Raw genomic sequence first — 18,139 nt, 5'->3', positions numbered from 1 at the left:
CCTTAAGACACCCTTACACCCTTGAAATTATTCTCAATTTGCGATTAGCAAATTGAGAATAACTTCCCATTCCTTCCTATGGGCCTCCTGGCCCATAGAAATGAATGGGAAATGATTCCTTAATTGCGATTAGCAATTTTCTAATCGCAATTAAGGAATTTTAAGAAATCGCCAAAAAATAGCAATTTTCTACATACATCCCAATTTGCAATTCTCAAATAGCGATTTCTAAAAAATCGCTATTTGAGAATCGCAAATGATGGTAATGATACATCTGCCCCCAAGATAGGCATCCTATAGATAGACTGACCTCAAAGGAGATAGTGGCCAGAGAGGAAGGCAAGACTTTTGCACAGCCATTCTGCTGCCTGTTAACCTACTAGACCAAGGGAAAAGACCGGTAAAATAGACCTTGGGTGAAGGAGGGATCCTGCAAACGAGAGGAAATCACCATAGCGGAAGACTGCATCCAGCATGGGTGTGGAGATCCCGAGTGGAAGTTTCCCTACATGCAGGGATTCATAAAATATTGGAACACCATGTTAAGGAGCAACCAGTAGAGTTACCCAAAGCAAAGTTGTACCCACTGCTACAGAAGGGCACATCAGGGACTATCTATGTGCAGTGGGCTCAAATACACAAGGAAGGGCTAAGGACAAAGTTACTACCATTGCTGGATGAAGCGGGAAAATGGATTGCATGCTTTGAGAAGAACACGGCAAGACACACGTGATCTCGGGGCACAGTGCAAACACCACTAACACTTAACAATGATACACCCCCTCCTTGTACAGCCCTTCGCACGTTTAGGTTAAAGCAATCCGCACTGATGGTGCCCATGAGCACACATCAGTAGAAACAGGGTTTAGGAAAATGGTGAGACCCATAAAAATTGTAGATAAAAACTGGCAGATTCACCCCTATGATCATAAGAACACTCCATAAAACACTAATCCAAGCACCCAATTAAGTATGAAGACTCATAAAATAGATCATTCGCCTGATAACCCATAAGCCGCTTTTAATCTTTAACCACCAAAAAGATACCACACCCGGGGCACCTTCCCTTGCTTCACAAAAAAATCTGCGTAAATTGAGTATGAAGAACACACCTCTGATGGGGAGATAGGGACCTGAAGAAATGATCAAAAACAACGGCGCACATGCAATGCATTTCTGAATTAACAAATGAACCAAGGTCTTATCCAACAGGTCTGCAATCAAATCTCCAAGTGCATAACATTTCAGCTGCCACAACATCACCCCAACGAGGATCTAAAGTGTATGAATCAAAATTACGAACTGCACTGTGAACTTTTCGATCAAACTGTTGAATGAAAACACTTGATAACCAGAGGACCACAAGCATGTCCCCTAGATTGATATCAAAAACCTGTAATGTTCAATTACAAGTTATGTATATTTGCACTTCTATGTTTCCTCTGTCTAGTATGGGTGCTGTCGCACCTATTCGCTGCTAAAGAGCCATCTGTCCAAATGGAGTCTGTTCAGAAACTATCAATCAATCAATCAGGATTTTGTTAAAGCGCAACTACTCACCCGTAAGGGTCTCAAGGCGCTAGGGTTGGGGGGGTGGAGGTTCCATTCCATCAAGGAGGGGGTCTGTCGAAGAGCCAGGTTTTGAGGTTTCTTGCGAAGATGGGGAGCGATGTTGTCTGTCTGAGGTGGAGCGGAAGGGCGTTCCATGCTTTGGCCGCGAGGAAGGAGAAGGAGTGGCCTCCCGATCTGGTCTTTCTGGTGCGGGGGACCTCGGCGTAGGAGAGCTGGGCTGATCGTAGGGTCCTTTGGGGTGCGTGGAATTAGAGCCGGCTGTTCCGGTATGCTGGTCCGGTGCCGTGGAGGGCCTTGTGTGCGTGGGTGAGCATCTTAAAGGTGATTCTCGCCTCGACGGGGAGCCAGTGGAGTGTGCGCAGGTGCTGGGAGATGTGGCAGTGTTTTGGCAGGTTGAGGGCCAGTCTTGCGGCGGCGTTCTGGATGTTCTGTAGCTTGCGGATGAGGTTTTTGTTTATTCCGGCGTAGAGTGCATTGCCGTAGTCGAGTCTGCTGGTGACCAGGGCGTGAGAGACTGTCTTTCGGTGTTCGAGGGGGATCCATTTGAAGGTGTTACGAAGGAGGCGGAGGGTGTGGAAGCAGGAAGATGAGACAGAGTTGAGACTATCATAGCACTTGCATGGGGATCGCTCCCACGTCACTTATAATTACACCAACCCAATCACTAACATTCCAAATGCACTTCACATCGGCCTTTTATACAACATATGGTTTCAGGACATGAACGCTGTGGGCTTTAAGACATCAGCCAGGTCATGTTACGTTGGTTCGCTGATACCATATGCATTGGGCGCAGATTGAATTAGCTTGTCTCAAGAGAATGCCTTGAAAAAGCAAAATACCTTCTCTACTAATACCTATGCAGAATCAGGGCCAGAATTCAGCCCAACATAGAACCCCACAGACTAGTAGTAAATCTGACCCATTACGTGACCATCCAAACTGCTCTATACCTTTTCACCGAGCCTACCAATATTGAAACTGGGTTAGACTGGATGCGCAGGAAAGGCACTGTAGGAGAGGATACTGTTTGGCCCCGAGACTTCACAGAGAAGAGATTCTTAGAGGTATCAAAACCCACAAGGTAATGCAAAAACACATCCTCTCCTGCCTCCATTTGTTGTCCAAGGGTGGCCCTTAGCGTTTCCAGGGCAGTTCTTTTTTAACAACAAGTGGACTCCCGACATGGAGTTCCTCTCCAGGGCCATCTAGCTTGATGGTGCGAAGGAAAATTGGACTCATAGGGTAGGGTTATACAAAAGCATAGACACCCCATGTCAGGAAATCTGGGATACAGAGGTGGTTGAATACAGTTGGCTAGAAAGGAAGGGGCAACCCATAATTTTACAGAAACTTACACTGTATTCCTTATGCATCAGAGGTAAAGGAATGCTTCCACTGGGCACGAATGAAAACTGTGGCATAATCCTGCATGTTCTGGAAATGGAATGGGGCACTGAAACACTGATGGATATGTACTGGCGTTGGTGCGAGGTTGTCTACACTCATCTCATCTCTGGATGCAGCGGACTCTGTTTTCTGGCGACCATACACACCTCTACCCTGGTCATTCCTGGAGAAGAACTATTGGATTTGAACCTGCACCCACTATAGAAGAAGAAAAGCTTGCTGCATCAACCTCTTGAAAAAATAACTGGTTTGGTTTGGCTCAGTAAAATTGATATTCCAGAAGAATTTAGTGTGTTCTCGAGAGCACTATTATTAACTGGAGGGTCCATACCCTTCTTCACTGTGCAGACGAAAGCCAATGCCCGCTGGCTCAAAATTGACAAATGTGAAATGCTTAACACCATCGCTGCTACGGAGATTTTCCTCCGGTGCTGAACTCCCTTGAAATCCCATTGTTCATGACGAGCTCAGCTCGTCATAAGCACACGACCAGTGTACTGCATGACGAGCTGAGCTCGTCATGAGCAGCGAAGGGGTTAAAATGATGAACAGCACTTAGCACTGTCTTAATTTGATCAAACAAGAACTGAGAGCAATCATTCTTATGGTGATGTGCAGGTGCCACCAAGATTTATACGACTATATACATTTTAATATCATATATGTGGAAAATTACAATACCCACATGAAGCATATAAATATATAATCATACAGTTAAAACCATTAGTACATCACATCCATCTAGAATGCGATTTGTTTCTGTGACCCCACCACTATAAGGTGCAACATAACCCCAAAATTACATAAACAATTTAAAAAAGCTTTTCACCATAAATGGGAGCACACTATAAAACAGTACCTGTTACATATGCTGATCCATTATCTTTATCAAACACAAGTCCAGATGAAGTAGGTTATCATCAGCAATAGTCACTTGTCGTAAAGCAATTCTGCGCAAGACATGTGTTGAAGCGTTTTGGTGGATTAAGAACAAATTCAAGCACCTTCTTCAGGACAGTGTAATTTGGTGTAAGTCCACAAAAATGATTCATTCAATATCTACAAGAAACATTCATATAATAAAGAATTAAAACACAATTTTTAAAAATTGTTTACACTGTACGATTTCACAATGAAACACCTACCCTCACACGTACTAATTCCCAGTGATAGCCCCCTCTCTTTATACTCTCTGTATTTACTAATCAGTCCTTCACTCTGGGAGTGATTTTGATTTAATGAGTGTCTCGGGACTGGTTTCAAAAACCACCCAGGCAACACCCACAAAGTATAGGTTTAGGGCTCACCCTTTCATACACCCCCTTTACTGCTCGACATTCACTGACCCTACCATGATCGCTCACCCCAGTTGTAAGTATATCAATTAACTCAGTGCAATTAATCCAGGAAGAATCGCCCAGATGGAGCTTGTTCTTGGGGCCATATTTTGATCAACCTCCTGGCCTATAATAAAGGGGACTCTTTCCAGTACTCATCTGAAAGGAACATTATTAGTTGAATGAATTGTTGCATCTTCAGTGCTGACTTTAATGAAAAAATAAAAGAAGACTGACATCTCACAACTTAGGCTTTTCCTGTTTCTCTGAATGTTCCTGAGTATCGGACTCCTGATGGAGTCGCAAGGCTGTATAGCAAACACAAGAAGATGATGGATGGAGTGCTTAAAAGTTTTCAGACACTCACCCCCAATCACAGATCTGGGTTGAATCCAACATCATTCTTTAGCTCACTTCGCCACCTCAGTTCAGACCCAGCTATATGCAAATCAGTCTTGACCCTGTGCCTCATGTGAACAAGGCTGTAGACTGGTAAAACAAAAGTTGACAAACTGAGCTAGTGATTGCTTTATGGACCCAGCTGCCAAGGTTATAAGGTATCCTAGGTGGATGCGCTAGGTAGACAACAGTCAATAAGAAGAGAAGTAGGTGACGGGTTTGCCTCTGGAGGTGTTAGAAATAGCGGGGTACATGTACAAGCCCCTATCGCCACCACAACATCACTTTTACCAACGTTGTTGTGGCGATAGGAGCTTAGCCTTTCACTCTATGGTCAGCGTGAAAGGGGTGGGCAGTGGAAGTTGTGGTGGGCGTTCCACCGCAACACCCATTGATTTTGAAGCGGCCACTATTAACATGGCCAGCGCACACAGGAGGCAGCACCAAAATTAGGACCAGGGAAAACCTGGTAATAACTTGGCGAAACGAGGAGAAATGCATTATTTTTTCTCGTTTTTACTTTTTCCATGTGCGCTGCCTTGTCCAGCGCAGGGGGAAACGTGACACTGCACCATATCTTTGTAAATATGGTGCAGCCTTGCATTTCAAAAGCGGCGGAGGGAGGAGTTAAGCCATAATGGCTAACGCCTCACTCCGCCACTTCCTCGTACATATGCCCCAGGGTCTCTAGTTGGCAAAGATATGCACCCTGTCCAAGTAGGGACCACCACTCTAGTCAGGGTAAACTAGATACACACTAAAAGATACCCTGTGCTCACCTTCTGGTAGCTTGGCACAGAGCAGTCAGGCTTATCTAAAGAGGCAATGAGTAAAGTATTTGTGCAACACAGACACACACAGTAATACAATGAAAACACAACAACAAGGCTCCACACTGGTTTAAAAACATAGACAATAATTTTATAAATACATTTGGACAAAAACAACAAACATCCAATAAGTAGAAGTTGAGATTTTAATTTTTAAAGAATAAATAGAGTTATCGTGTTTAGAAGCAATAAGTGCCAATAGTGGTTATCTGGTCACGCTGGTCTGGAGCTAAGTCAACAGCTCAGGCCGACAATGACGGAGGACAGGCTGGGGAAAAGAGGCACTCAGGCTAGTACCTTGATCCTGGTCGCAACAGAGAGATGCGGGCTGCCGACTAGCAATGCCTCCATGTCGAGCCCGCAGTCAAGTTCAAGTTTTAAGTTTAATAATACTTTATTTTGAAAATCAAGTCCATCAAAGTGAGAACTGTGTATTGACACAGTGTGTAAAATTAATACAATGAATAAAAGGCCTTAACACTCCATAGGTAGCACAATTCGTAAATTAATTTACACCAGAAGTGGGGATGACATGGTAAATGTAAATAAATATGTAAAAGAATAAACTGCTTTTTTTGACATCATACAAAAAAGAGACAAAAAACACTTCATTTCTAACATAGACAGTTAATAAATGGATGTAAGCTGTGATTAGAATGAGGGAAGAAGGTCTAACAAGGAGAAGTTGCCCATTCGAAAAGAGCAGAACTTGGTTTTGTAACACACGAAAAATATATCTGTGATGTATTTTTGTACTCCTCTTTCATCGTGGATCCCTAATACAAGGTCTGCATGCTTTCTGCTTTTAAGAGTCGGACAGTCCTGTTCAAAGTATTTTTGGTGGAGTGCTTTATTTGTAACTAGTTCAAAATGCCGGGAGAAAGATATTATAGTTCCAGTAGGTTGCTGCGTTTTTGAGCTCCAGGGCGTCAGAAAGGGCAAGCTTCCAGGGGTTTTGGGGTGCTTATTTGTTCTCCCATGATACTTCCAGCCTGATCAGATTCTTCAGAGTTCCTACTCTTGCCACACAGGCTGAGTGAGGTTATTTGAGGAGGCTGTTTTTCTATGCTAAAGTTTGATTACACACCATAAATTCCAGTCAGATCTGGGCTGAAGAGGTGTGGTGAGGGAGCTTAAACAATGATCTATAAACAGAACTCTGGGCCGCGCAAGTGAGTGCCCAATTTCCCCAGGAAGGCTTCCAAGCCATAACCTAGTGTGGAAATGAATTTGGCTTTTACTATCCTCAGTAAGGGTTCCAAAGTGGGCTGTTTTGTTTGCTTTACAATGTAATGTAATGTAATGTAAAGGACACTTTTATAGCGCTCCTATCACTTCAAGGAGTATCTTGGCACTCACCCAACCCAGATGAAAGGGTTGGAGGGAAAAGAGATAACTTGTACTTTGCACTACACATTACACCAGCGCCCTACAGGCAACATCAGATAAAGAGAAGACCCAGGTTTTTAATGCTTTCCTGAAATGAGTTTCTTGGGACAATGATCGTAAAGAGGGCGGGAGCTTATTCCAGGCCTTGGCGCCCAGTACAAAAAGGGATTTGCCACCTTTTGTTACCAGCTTGAATCGAGGGATGGTGAGCAGATTCTGACTGGCAGACCTCAAACAGCGTGTCGGGTGATATCTTTTGAACCCATTACACAGGTATTTTGGACCTTGCTGTTGAAATGCCCTGAAGGTGATTATAAGAATCTTAAAAATAATCCTTTTACCTTTTGGTAGCCAATGGAGTGCATTAAGTTCTGCTGAGGCTGAAGACCTACGGGGCCAACGTAATACAAGGCGGGCCGCTGCATTTTGGACCATTTGTAACCTGTGGAGAACGGCTTTGTTAGCTCCAGCATATAAGCCATTACAATAATCCAACCTGGAATTTATTAGGGCCACTGCGACCGTTTTTCTGGCCGACTACGGGAGAAGATCAAAAAACTTCCTCAAAGCCTTTATAATCTGGAAGCACGTCCCGGCTACGGCCACCACTTGATGTTTGAAAGACAGTTGATCGTCGAACTTGATACCCAAGTTACGAGCAGGTGTAATTGTGTTGGGGGGGGCTTCTGCATCAGCAGGCCAACACATTTTTGGGGAAAACAGATTATGATTCCCAAATGGCAAGATTTCTGTCTTTCCAGCATTACATTTTAAATGATTGTCAGTCATCCATTTAAATGTTGCTGCTAGACACTCCTTAAGATCTTTCTCGGCACCAGGCCGTTCCCTGTCCAACACCAGGATGAGCTGGGTGTCGTCAGCGTATGATATTGTGCTGATCTGAAATGATGCGATCAGTTTCACTAGGGGTACCATGTACAGATTAAAAAGTACAGGACTTAGACACTTGGGCTTTCTTGGCTAACTTTATTCCAGCATGATATTTCCGTCTTGCTGACCTATAGGCGTTACGGGCGGTGGCATCGTAGTTTCTACACCACCTCCGTTCCAAAGCTCTTCCACAATGGTATGGAAGGAAAATGATTGTGTCCTCCGTTTTCATCCAGCCAGCATACACGATATTTGTAATTTGATGCTACGGTCAGGTGGTGATTGCTTAGGTGCCATATGCCCTTTTATTTCTTTTTCCGGCCAAAAATTACGATGTTCATCTTTTCGTAATTCACCGTCATTTATTTGGTGCTGCTGTGCTGCTGTAAACAGTCAGTTAACCTTTGTAGACATGTTGCTGTTTGGCTTTAGAGGATGACATTGTCAGGATAAAGCAAGGAAGTGATGGAGAGATTCGCTAATTTTGGTGCATCCCTGATTATCAAGTCCAGTGCAGGTGCCAGATCACACATGAGTAGATTTAAAAGGGCTGAGGCTAAGATGCACCTCGACTTGGCGCCTTGTTCGATTTTTATGTTGTAGGAACAATTGTTGCCCACCTTTACCCTGGCCAAGTTTTGCTATAGAGCAATTGAATACCCCAAAATAAGGGTTTGGGAATGTCACAGGCTTTGAGTTTTGACCAGATTAATTGACAATTAAGGTGATCGAAGGCCTTGCTATAGTCTACAAAGCAGCAGTAGAGGAGCTGTGTTTTCTTTATCTGCTTTGCCACAAGCATCCTGATGCCCACTAGATTGTTGATGGTGCCCAACATTTTTAAGTGAAAGACAATTGAATGATGAGGGACCAGCCCCAATTTCATGCAAAGTTTCCTATGGGGATATAGTGAGCTTACAAAGTCCACCTGTTTGGTTGTGGGTAGAGATGGTTAATACTTGCTTATTGTTGAAGGCACTGAAGAAGAGGGGGCCTATTGCATGTTTGAGCATGGATCAGGTTCTTGGTGATATGTGTTGCCTGCAGGGGCTTTAGGTTTTGGAATGGTCAAAGTAGGGCTTAGAGAGGATGCACTCCAAATCTTGTTTAGTTAAGAGAGTGAGGATAACAAGGCTTTGGGAGTAAGATTAAAAAATTCCCCTATTCTTATAGGAGACTTTGATTTTCGCATATTTTGCTGACTGCTGAGAGAGTGGTCCAACTCACAGTCATTGCTACCTTCTAGGGAAATATGGCTGAAGGGATTAACTATATGCTACCAATATTGCTGGAGTTCAGGTGACAGAGATTTGGCTGAGAGGCCAGAAATTTGATAATGTTGCCATGGTTCAGTAAATCGTCAAAACCTTGAGAGGTTTATTCTGGGTGTAAGATTGTTATTAGTGCTCTGGGTTCTTGGGATAAATGGTTTTGAGCTAAAGCAGAGCCTGGATTGATCGAACGCACTGATGGGACAGGCTGTTGTTCATTGGTGGCACTACCTCTGAGGTGGCAATTGGTTGATAGCACTAATGGAATGTTCGCTCTTCTTTAATGGTTGGGGAGGGGAGGGGAGGTAGGGGCGGGTGGCTCTACGACTGCCTCATTTGATGGAAGAGTGCCCCAGTGCCAGAAATCGTGGACCTGTGGCTTATGTGGAGCAGCTATAGCTGGTATATTGGTCTCTGGCATCACAGGTTGACGTACTCTGCTGGCTTCCTGAAGCATTGTTGAGTTGCCAGAGAGTTGATTAGCTGTTCCATTGTCCCTACTCAACAAATTTGCAGGTGAGGTCGTTTCTGAGTGGCCCTCGTTCGCTATGGGGTGGAAAAGGTTTTTAATCTTGGATGCCTGGCTAACTGCTCTCAGGATTTTATCCTGTTTCTTATTTTGTTTCCTGAGGCGCTTTCTTTTGCACTTCAGTAATTGAAAAGGATGCGTTGGGGGAACTTGCAATGCTGTTGTCCTCAGCTATTGGTGGATTAGATGGGGTGCTGTGTGGGCATTTGTGTCTGTATCTGCATTGGTTATTAGCATAATGTCATCATCTGGAGTTGTGAGAGCATTGGGAAAGGGTGAACTTTGATGCTGTGGTCTACTACCCTGTTTTGAGCCCGGTGTTGTTGAGATGGGGGCGCCCCTGTTGCCGACATTAGAGCTGGTGGGTCTGGGCTCGACCTGACTGTAGAAGATGGCATAGGTTCGACTATTGCATGGAAGGGACTGAACATTTCCGATTAATTTGACTTCCTGAAGTAAATTTCCAACTGTCACTGTGCCAGTTCTACTCCTGCAACAGAGTTGATGCACATGTTCTGCTAAGCACGTCGATTTGCACCAGAGAAATCAATGGAGACCCGTTGATTTCTCTGGTGGAAGTATCTGGGTCCACTTCCAGTGAAACAGGCACAGGAGCAGGGGAAGAGACTTTGATAGCCTTGATTCTTTTGCAGGAGGCAAGCCAACAAGCCCTTTGAGATCACGTTGTTGCAAAGCAGAGTCCAGCTCTCCTCAGCAGGGTCAGAGAGCAGCAGGGTAGCACAATAGAAAACCAGGCCTACCAGGTCAGCAGTCCAGCAGTCAGTCCTTGATTCAGCACAGCAGTTATTCTAACAGAGTCCAGTTGTAGATCCAGAAGTGACTGAGTTGGTGGGATCCGAGCCTCAGTATGTACACTCAGTTGTGCCTTTGATGTGGGAGTGACTTCAAAGAAGTGCCTTGTAGTGTAGTTCCTAGTTTCCCACTAGGCCCTGCGCATTGGAATAACATAAACAGTAGTATCGACGTGGAACTGCGGATATTCCAGGCCTCCACTGACTATGCTAAACTTAATTGGGTTTGTTACCAACTAGCTCAGAGGTCACTGGAACCTTTCTTCTCTGCATGGGAAGTGATCAGCTTCCTTGGCACAGACAAGAAGGGATTCAGCTTTCCAACAACCGTGCAACATGACAACTTTGCTCCTCCGATCAAGAGTCAATCTCTAGGGTCGTGTGAAACAATAGACATATATTTCACTCAGTCAGTCTAGTGCAGTTTACTTTCACGAGATGTAGAGAATAGAGAGACGGGCGTTTGTCAATAAAGGGTTAACATTTATTGAACAGTCTTTCTTCTCGTACAAGAGAAATGTATTGCCACAATTGCAAGACTTGTTATTATAAAAAGTACGTACAGTAAGATAAGTATTGCGAAATAGAACTGTAAAAGCATTGATATGGTTTCTTAGCCATACAATGGTTTAAAAGCAATAAAACATATATACAGTCATATGTACATTAGGCTAACATACTCAACTGGTGCTTCTAACTAAGCCTACCCCAGTGTGCCTGACCTAAGCCTAACACGTGGAAGGGGAGTAAGTAAGTAGCTTTAAGTTAAGTTGGTTTTGCCAAGGTTTGTTTCAAGAATTCTCGTCTAAGGGTTTAGTCAACACCATACCTCTGAATAGAATGATGGAGGATTGGTATCTCCTTCAGGGGTCACTCTCGATATCCCAGTCACCCGCGAGGGTAGACCGGAAACGCCGGGGCTGGATTTCTCTGCAGGAGAAAGGCAGCGGCTTCTTCAGCGCGTCGAGGAAGGAGGGGGGACAGCGTCCGCGGGCAGCTGGAATCTGCTGGATGTCTTCGCAGAGGGACGGCTGTTCAGCTCCTAAGCGTACTGCACCATCGTTCGCGCTTTAGCAGCGATAATGGTATCAGTAGCTTCACCACCACAGGGACAGCAGGCTGCAGCGACAAAGTGCTAGATTCACCAACACGGGGTCTTGCAGGCAGCTAGCATCAGCAACAGTAGCTCATTGCTTAAGGCAGCGTTGGTAATATTTATACCTGACAGGTGCCGGGTTGACGCAAGTTTGCTGGACATAAGACGTCAATTAAAGATGTCACTAGGAAGTGATAGTTATCAGTTGCTCATTAGAGTTCCATTACTAATCAAAACACAGCAAGCGGGGATTTCCAGGTTTGCTGAGTTTTTATCTTGTTGAAGAACTCGGAGTGTTAATCTAGGAATATCAGATAGTGACTTCTACTCTGTCATTGCACTAATTGGTCGCAAAGGAAGTGGCAGAGAACTATGCTGGAATGTGGCTCTGTTCGTGTGAGGCCAGAGATGACTTTTCTGAAAATCGCACTTGAACGGTTATGCCAATATAGGGAATAAATGGATTTATAGCCGAATAGGGGCATAAGGTCACAGTATCGATCAGGAACCTAGATAAACACGCAACACCCACTCCACGTATTCATGTCCATCAAATTACTAAAACTAAAGCAATTAGATGCATGTGTAACATTGCCCACCCCAAAATACATAAATGCATTCGAAATAGGCGTACTTGAAATTTAGGTACTGTACGTTTTTTAAAGCATAGAAATCATTCAAAAAATTATTGCATATGAAATCATTGAACGATTATGCAAAAGAATTACACATGAAGTATCTCTAACAGAAGAAGGGCGAGATAAATCATCACATATAAATGCATTGTAATAACATGTGCTAGAGGCTGGTGTAATATTGTTATGTCTCTAGATGTGTTTTAGAAATAGAAGTGTGAAGCTTCTGTTCTCTAAGAATAGTTTTTACGCTAAGCAAAGAATTGTTCGTGCCAAAAAAAAGGTCAATATTAGAAAAATTGTCCAAATCAAAAAAAAAAAATTGTAATGCTTGAACGGGGAAACATAGAGTTCCAAAGCTTTTTGCAGTTTTTGTTGATCAAAACTGAAGGCCGAATTCAGAGTTCATGGGAACGCTGTGTGTCGGAAAAGCTTCTAAAAGTTATTGTTTCTGTACGGGTGAGAACATCGTATCAGACAGGCTCTCAAAGAATTGGTCTACAAATTCAGGTGATAGTTCAACCAAATTAGATAGCGCTGTAACTTGGCAGGTGTGAGAATGATTGCTGTCATCATAGTCGGGAGCAGCAATGCTCACAGAACGTTGTACCTGGATGATGTTGCTTTTGTCACTCGCTCCACTGTTACCACTTGGTTGTAGCACAGGAGTCTCCACGAATGCCGTCATCAGGATTGGTAGCCGCTGGGGACAACACAATGCGTGAGCCGTTATTGGACTGAGCAAAGTATCGACGTCCATTGGTACTGCTGATGGAAGTGAAAGACAGATGTCCAACACGCATTCATCGCCGCAAAGCATACACCGTAGCACAGGTAAAATGCAATTTTGCCATATCGGTCTGAATGAAAGGAACCAGGTCATGTTTAGATCTCTCAGCCTGGCCAATCCAAGGACGTTAGTTATCCTGTCCCGGTAGCGCATTGCTAGGATTGTCTCTTCCATTCCCATGGGAGCTATGTCTGAGCCGAGGCTTGCCATAACGAAGCAGGAGGGTCAAAAATAGAATCCCTGCTACGAGTCCCAAAAATAATGGTATGCCGCCAAAAACAGAGTGTACAAAATTAGGAACGATTCCCAAAATTGCCTGGAAGGGTGTTAGCAGTCCCGTAAAGACTGTCTTAAATATGCCTGGGATGCTTGTTGCACTAGACATGTTAAGGAGTTGGCTGAACATTTCTACGAAATGCACGGGGCAATTTGTTGATAAAAGGTCATGAACTTCAGTAGCTGTCCTTGCAACTAGAAGATCATACGTCTCTTTAGATGACGTTATAGGCACTGTTGTCTGTAAAAGTACAGATTTCATTTTGCTTAATGTATCAATTCGTATAGAATAGAGATTCAGACGAGGCCAGATGGGAGTCACTGTGTCTGCAGGCCCACTCGGAAACAATGCTTGCATACAGCATTTGACCATGGATGTTACTTCTACTAGATAACTTTTCCCTGGCACGAGGCCACAACATCTGTGATCCGTTCTAAGAATGTAACTCCCGTTCGAAAGTTGCATAAAGAAGGGCTCTATCTGAGTTGCAGGTGTGACTAGCTGGTGGCATGAAAGGTTGTTTGAATTTCCATCACATGCTCCGTGTAAATTAATACCCTGACACAAAAGTATACCGCTTAGTGAATGTTTACAGTTCTCACCACTAAGAAATACATTTTTGTCACTGTCACTATAGCAAGAATGAGTGTATGGTAATTTCCATTCGGATTTTACATATCCTTTACCCAATTGTTCATATTGGCCAGCAGGTATGTACTCAAGGCACTTTTTAAATCGGAAAGTTGTTATCGGAATTGTGATAATTCTGTGTATTATCCATTCAATGACAGGACTCTCTGACATTGTCAATGGTAATCTCTCGAGTTTTTCGATGCTCAGGATTGTATAGTCTGCTCCTTTCTGTGCCAAACTGATCTGTTTATCAGTAAGGTTAAAACTGGAAAATAATGACGTTGTGTTGATTAAACGCCAAGGCACATAGCCTGAACGAAGATTTTGCAGCGTTCAGCCCAATTCTATAATAGAGCGTAATTGAGATTGGCCATGTTGTAACATTAGCAAATCTCTGTCTATCACATCAAAGGCAGAGGATACAATATTGTCCAACGAATATATTCTGGAAGACAGAGTCATTAACCCATTGTCTAACACAGAAAGTGATTTCTCCAAATTAATACGATCAATTTCTCGTATTTTTTCAGCAGTTTCAATTTGCTTTACTTTCCAAGCCTCGTTGTAAGCAGCATAGATACTGGTCGCTATGAAACGCTTTTGACGCTGTTTGCGTGGTCCAAGAATGAAATCGCGCAAATCAGCACCATCTTTTAGTAAAGACAAGTGTTGCTTAATTTCAGCCAGTGTGGATGATGTTAGCCATTCAAGGCAGAGTTTCCCTACACTGTATGTTGTTATAATCCCTGGATGTTGTCTCTGGGAATATCTCGAGTCTAATCTGGTCATTTTTAACCCCTGAGTTTTATTCAGGAATCTATCTTGACAGCTATTTGTGTCTGTAGGCCAGATTAACCACTTTTTCCAATCAGGATGTGTTCTGTTGAAATGTAAAATTTGTGACACGTCTAACTCAATATCTGTGGTTGTATTCTCAGGTATTGGCTTTGGTATAGACGGTGTTTTAAGGTCTTTGATCTTAGCTAGGCCAAGACAAGATGTTTGGTGTATTGTGTCATTTAAAAATAACATTTGTTCTGGTATCATGCAGGTTCTAAATAGTGCTTCAATGCCTTGCACCTGCCAATCTTTTGTACCCCAAATTGTTTTCGTTTCAATATTATTTTTCCAATAATCAAAACCAAATGTCATCATTTTGTCATAAAATGCTTCTGAATATATTAATTTAGAATTTGTCAGCATTGTTTTCATTCCTGTTTTATCTAACAGTTTGTAATAAAACGTTTCTGCATCACTGGTGTTAAACCCTGAGAAGTATTTGAATTTCTCAAAAAATGCTTTAGAACTGCTTTTAGGTGGTGTAGAACAATGTTCCCATTGATTATACATAAAAACATTTCTAGGCTGTGCAGATTTATGCAAGTAATGATCCCCATAGTGGGTGTAACAGAATAACTGCTCATAACTAGATGAACCTTGTAAATAATCATGATCTGTGAATCTAGCTGACATTACTAAATCAGACATCATGTCATTAATACTGTTAAAGTCCCAATCATCAGAGAATGTACTAGGTGTCGCAAAGTCACTTAAGGAAACCTTTAGTTGATGAGGATACTTCAGGATTTCGACCGGACCATAGATCTCATAGTCTGTTTTCTCCCATACTACCCCACCAGGTATTGGAATTGCTGTGACATTTACTGTTGACAGTTCTCTTTTCTTCACGTGGGATGATCTGTGTGGTTTCAGGACTAGGTTGATGTTCTGACTTGCTGTGTCCATTCAATTGTAATAAACTTTCCTAAAATTAAAACTAAAATCAGGCATAGTATGAGTATGAATACCCCAGAGATAATCCAATGCTCAATCAATGGTGAACCCAGATATAATTCTTTGATTTGTTGAAGGAGTCCTGTTGTATTTCCTTTAGAATACTTTTTTGTTTCTGGCATCACTTCGGGGTCGTTTAAATCTTCAGAGAAGTTGTCGAAGTTGATGAAATAACCAGAGGCAGTTCTGTCAATTGATGGGATTGTTCTTTCAATCTGTCTCTCAGTAGCATTTTCTGATGCCACATTAGTGTAGACTGGTGTTGTTTCTTGACGAACTGTTTCAATCTGTGTTTCAAGAGGCACGAGTTCCATGGCTTTATTGCATTGTCCTTCATTGTGCACTGTAGGCTGATCGAATGTGATTAGTCTTTCAGTTTGAACCTCTTGGATTGTTGCAAGTTTGGGTATTCTGTTGTTTCTTGGGAGTCCACTGGGCCTACTGTTGATTATAGGCCACATGCTTGTGGTTTTACCAGGTCGATGGACACGACTCTGTTCTCCTTTTTACCAGCAAGGGGCGGTAGCACAACTGATCTTGTTCCGGTGACTGCCAAGACAGGTACTGCTTTTCTGTAAGAAGGCCCAAATTCCTTCTTAACCGCGATCTTTTCTCTGACTAGATCCCCAATCTTTGGAATCCAGACAGGCCTTGCTGGGGCTGTTGCTGGTGGTGCCTTGTCAGTGGTACTTGGCTGTTGCTTTAACTTTATGTTGCTTAATGATTTTCTTGTTTCATTCAGTTCCTGTAAAACAGCCAAACGATCCTTTACATCAAAGTGCGTTGTTTTTTCTTGTACCACTGGCAACTGACTATCGAGGTCCTGAACACGCATTCTAATTCCGAACAATAGTTCGTATGGGCTGAAACCTTTTAGAGAATTTCTTGGCATGTTGTTAAGACTAGTCTGGACACTTATTAAATGTTTGACCCACCCAGCGCCTGAACCTAATACCTTAGCTGTTATAGATTGCTTTATGTCACGGTTTTTTCTTTCTACCACACTGTTCCCTTCGGGGTGCGACGGACAAGAATACCGCAACCCAATTCCCATGCTGGCCATGGCCTCCTTATAAGCTCGAGAGCTAAAAGCAGGACCCTGATCAGAATGGAAGGTGGTAATTGCGTATGTGCCGATAAAGACTCGCAAATCTTTTATAACCGTTCTAGCGTCAGCTGAGCGCTGGGGCCACATCCATATGAACCTCGTACAGGAATCCACTGCTACCATGATATATCTATAGTTGCCGTCCCTTTGTAGGGGACCACAGTGGTCCAGGTAAACGCATGCAAATGGTTTATCCGAGATGAGAAGGGGTGTCTGCGCTGGTCGTTTTACTGTTGATACTTTTATCCTTTGGCATATGTCGCATTCTAATACATACTTTTTAGTTTGTATTCTCAAGCCAGGCCACCAATATCTCTGTTTTAATAGTGATATTGTTGCGGAAACGCCAGCGTGTGCAGAAGCAAGCCCTTCGTGTGCCGCTTTGATTAGTCCTAATCTGTGTTCCCTGTTTGGAATTACTCTATCCCCCACTCCAGGGATTCGAGCAAAAGGAACATTATTTGTATCCGTTAAGTACAAGTACTTTTCAGGAAAGCTTTTTGGGAGTGTTTTCTTATCATTTTTTACTGATGCACTGACAGCTTGTAGAATATCGCTGTCTATTTTTGTTTGTGACCGAGTTATCGCAGCTACGGAAGCTGTTTGCACAGCTGCCTTCGCGGCTTCATCAGCCAATGAATTCCCTGCAACGTGAACGCCATCACGTTGATGACTCAGTGTATGTATCACGTGAGTCTTTTGTAGTTCTTTCTGTAAAAGAACTACCTGTTCCCAAAGCATTTTATGCTTTATTGTGCCACCTTTTGCATCTTTGAAACCATTTTCCACCCAATTCTGCAAGTATTCATTATAAGATTGTACGCAATAAAAAGAATCGCACACTATTAGTGTGGGGAATTCGCGATCTGTATTTTCTAGCGCCATCTTAAATGCTACTAATTCAGCTCGTTGAGCCGAGCAATGTCCTAGAGATTGTGTTTTAGTGGCCAATGGTCTAAATTTTCCTTTGTGCCAGCGACCTTGAACAATCGCGCACGCAGCACTGTAAGCTTGCTTACCCCCAACTGCGGGTTGTGCTGATCCGTCAGTATATATAATACTTCCGTATTCTTCGAGAGGCAGGATTTCAATTGGCAGAGGACATTCATATTCATATTGTAAAAATTCCTGTGTTTTTAAGTTAGGATCAAATTCGTAAACTACGTCTGTTGCAGCAAGAGAATTAACCCACTGAATCCATCTCGGATGCAAAGCTTTAGCATTAGGAATGCTTGCTTTAGTTACCGCTTCTAAAGCCGGTATAGGTGTTACGATTATTATTCGTTTACCTTGTGCTAGGGGCCTTTCTTTTGCTACAGCAGTCTGAACCGCAGTTAGAATTTTCTCCGTTGAACTGAATTTTATT

At 43.0% G+C, this 18,139-nt stretch overlaps 1 protein-coding gene across 7 annotated transcripts in view; it reads right to left on the bottom strand.

Moving 5' to 3' along the window:
* The window catches only part of TLR2 (toll like receptor 2), a 165,230-nt gene that overhangs the window by 128,667 nt on the left and 18,424 nt on the right, over positions 1–18,139 (bottom strand). For 4 of the 7 annotated variants that reach the window (XM_086962318.1, XM_086962317.1, XM_086962320.1 and 1 more), the window contains exon 2: positions 3,842–4,041. The exons of the other annotated variants lie outside the window; for them this stretch is intronic. The gene's annotated coding sequence lies outside the window, so the exon portion shown is untranslated. The remainder of the gene's footprint in view (positions 1–3,841; positions 4,042–18,139) is intronic. 7 annotated transcript variants of the gene reach the window in all.

This window comes from Lissotriton vulgaris, chromosome 3_1 (genome assembly GCF_964263255.1).
Source record: "Lissotriton vulgaris chromosome 3_1, aLisVul1.2, whole genome shotgun sequence".
Lineage (NCBI taxonomy): Eukaryota > Metazoa > Chordata > Amphibia > Caudata > Salamandridae > Lissotriton > Lissotriton vulgaris.
Note: the sequence above shows the minus strand (reverse complement) of the source record. Positions and strands in the feature narration are given on the sequence as shown.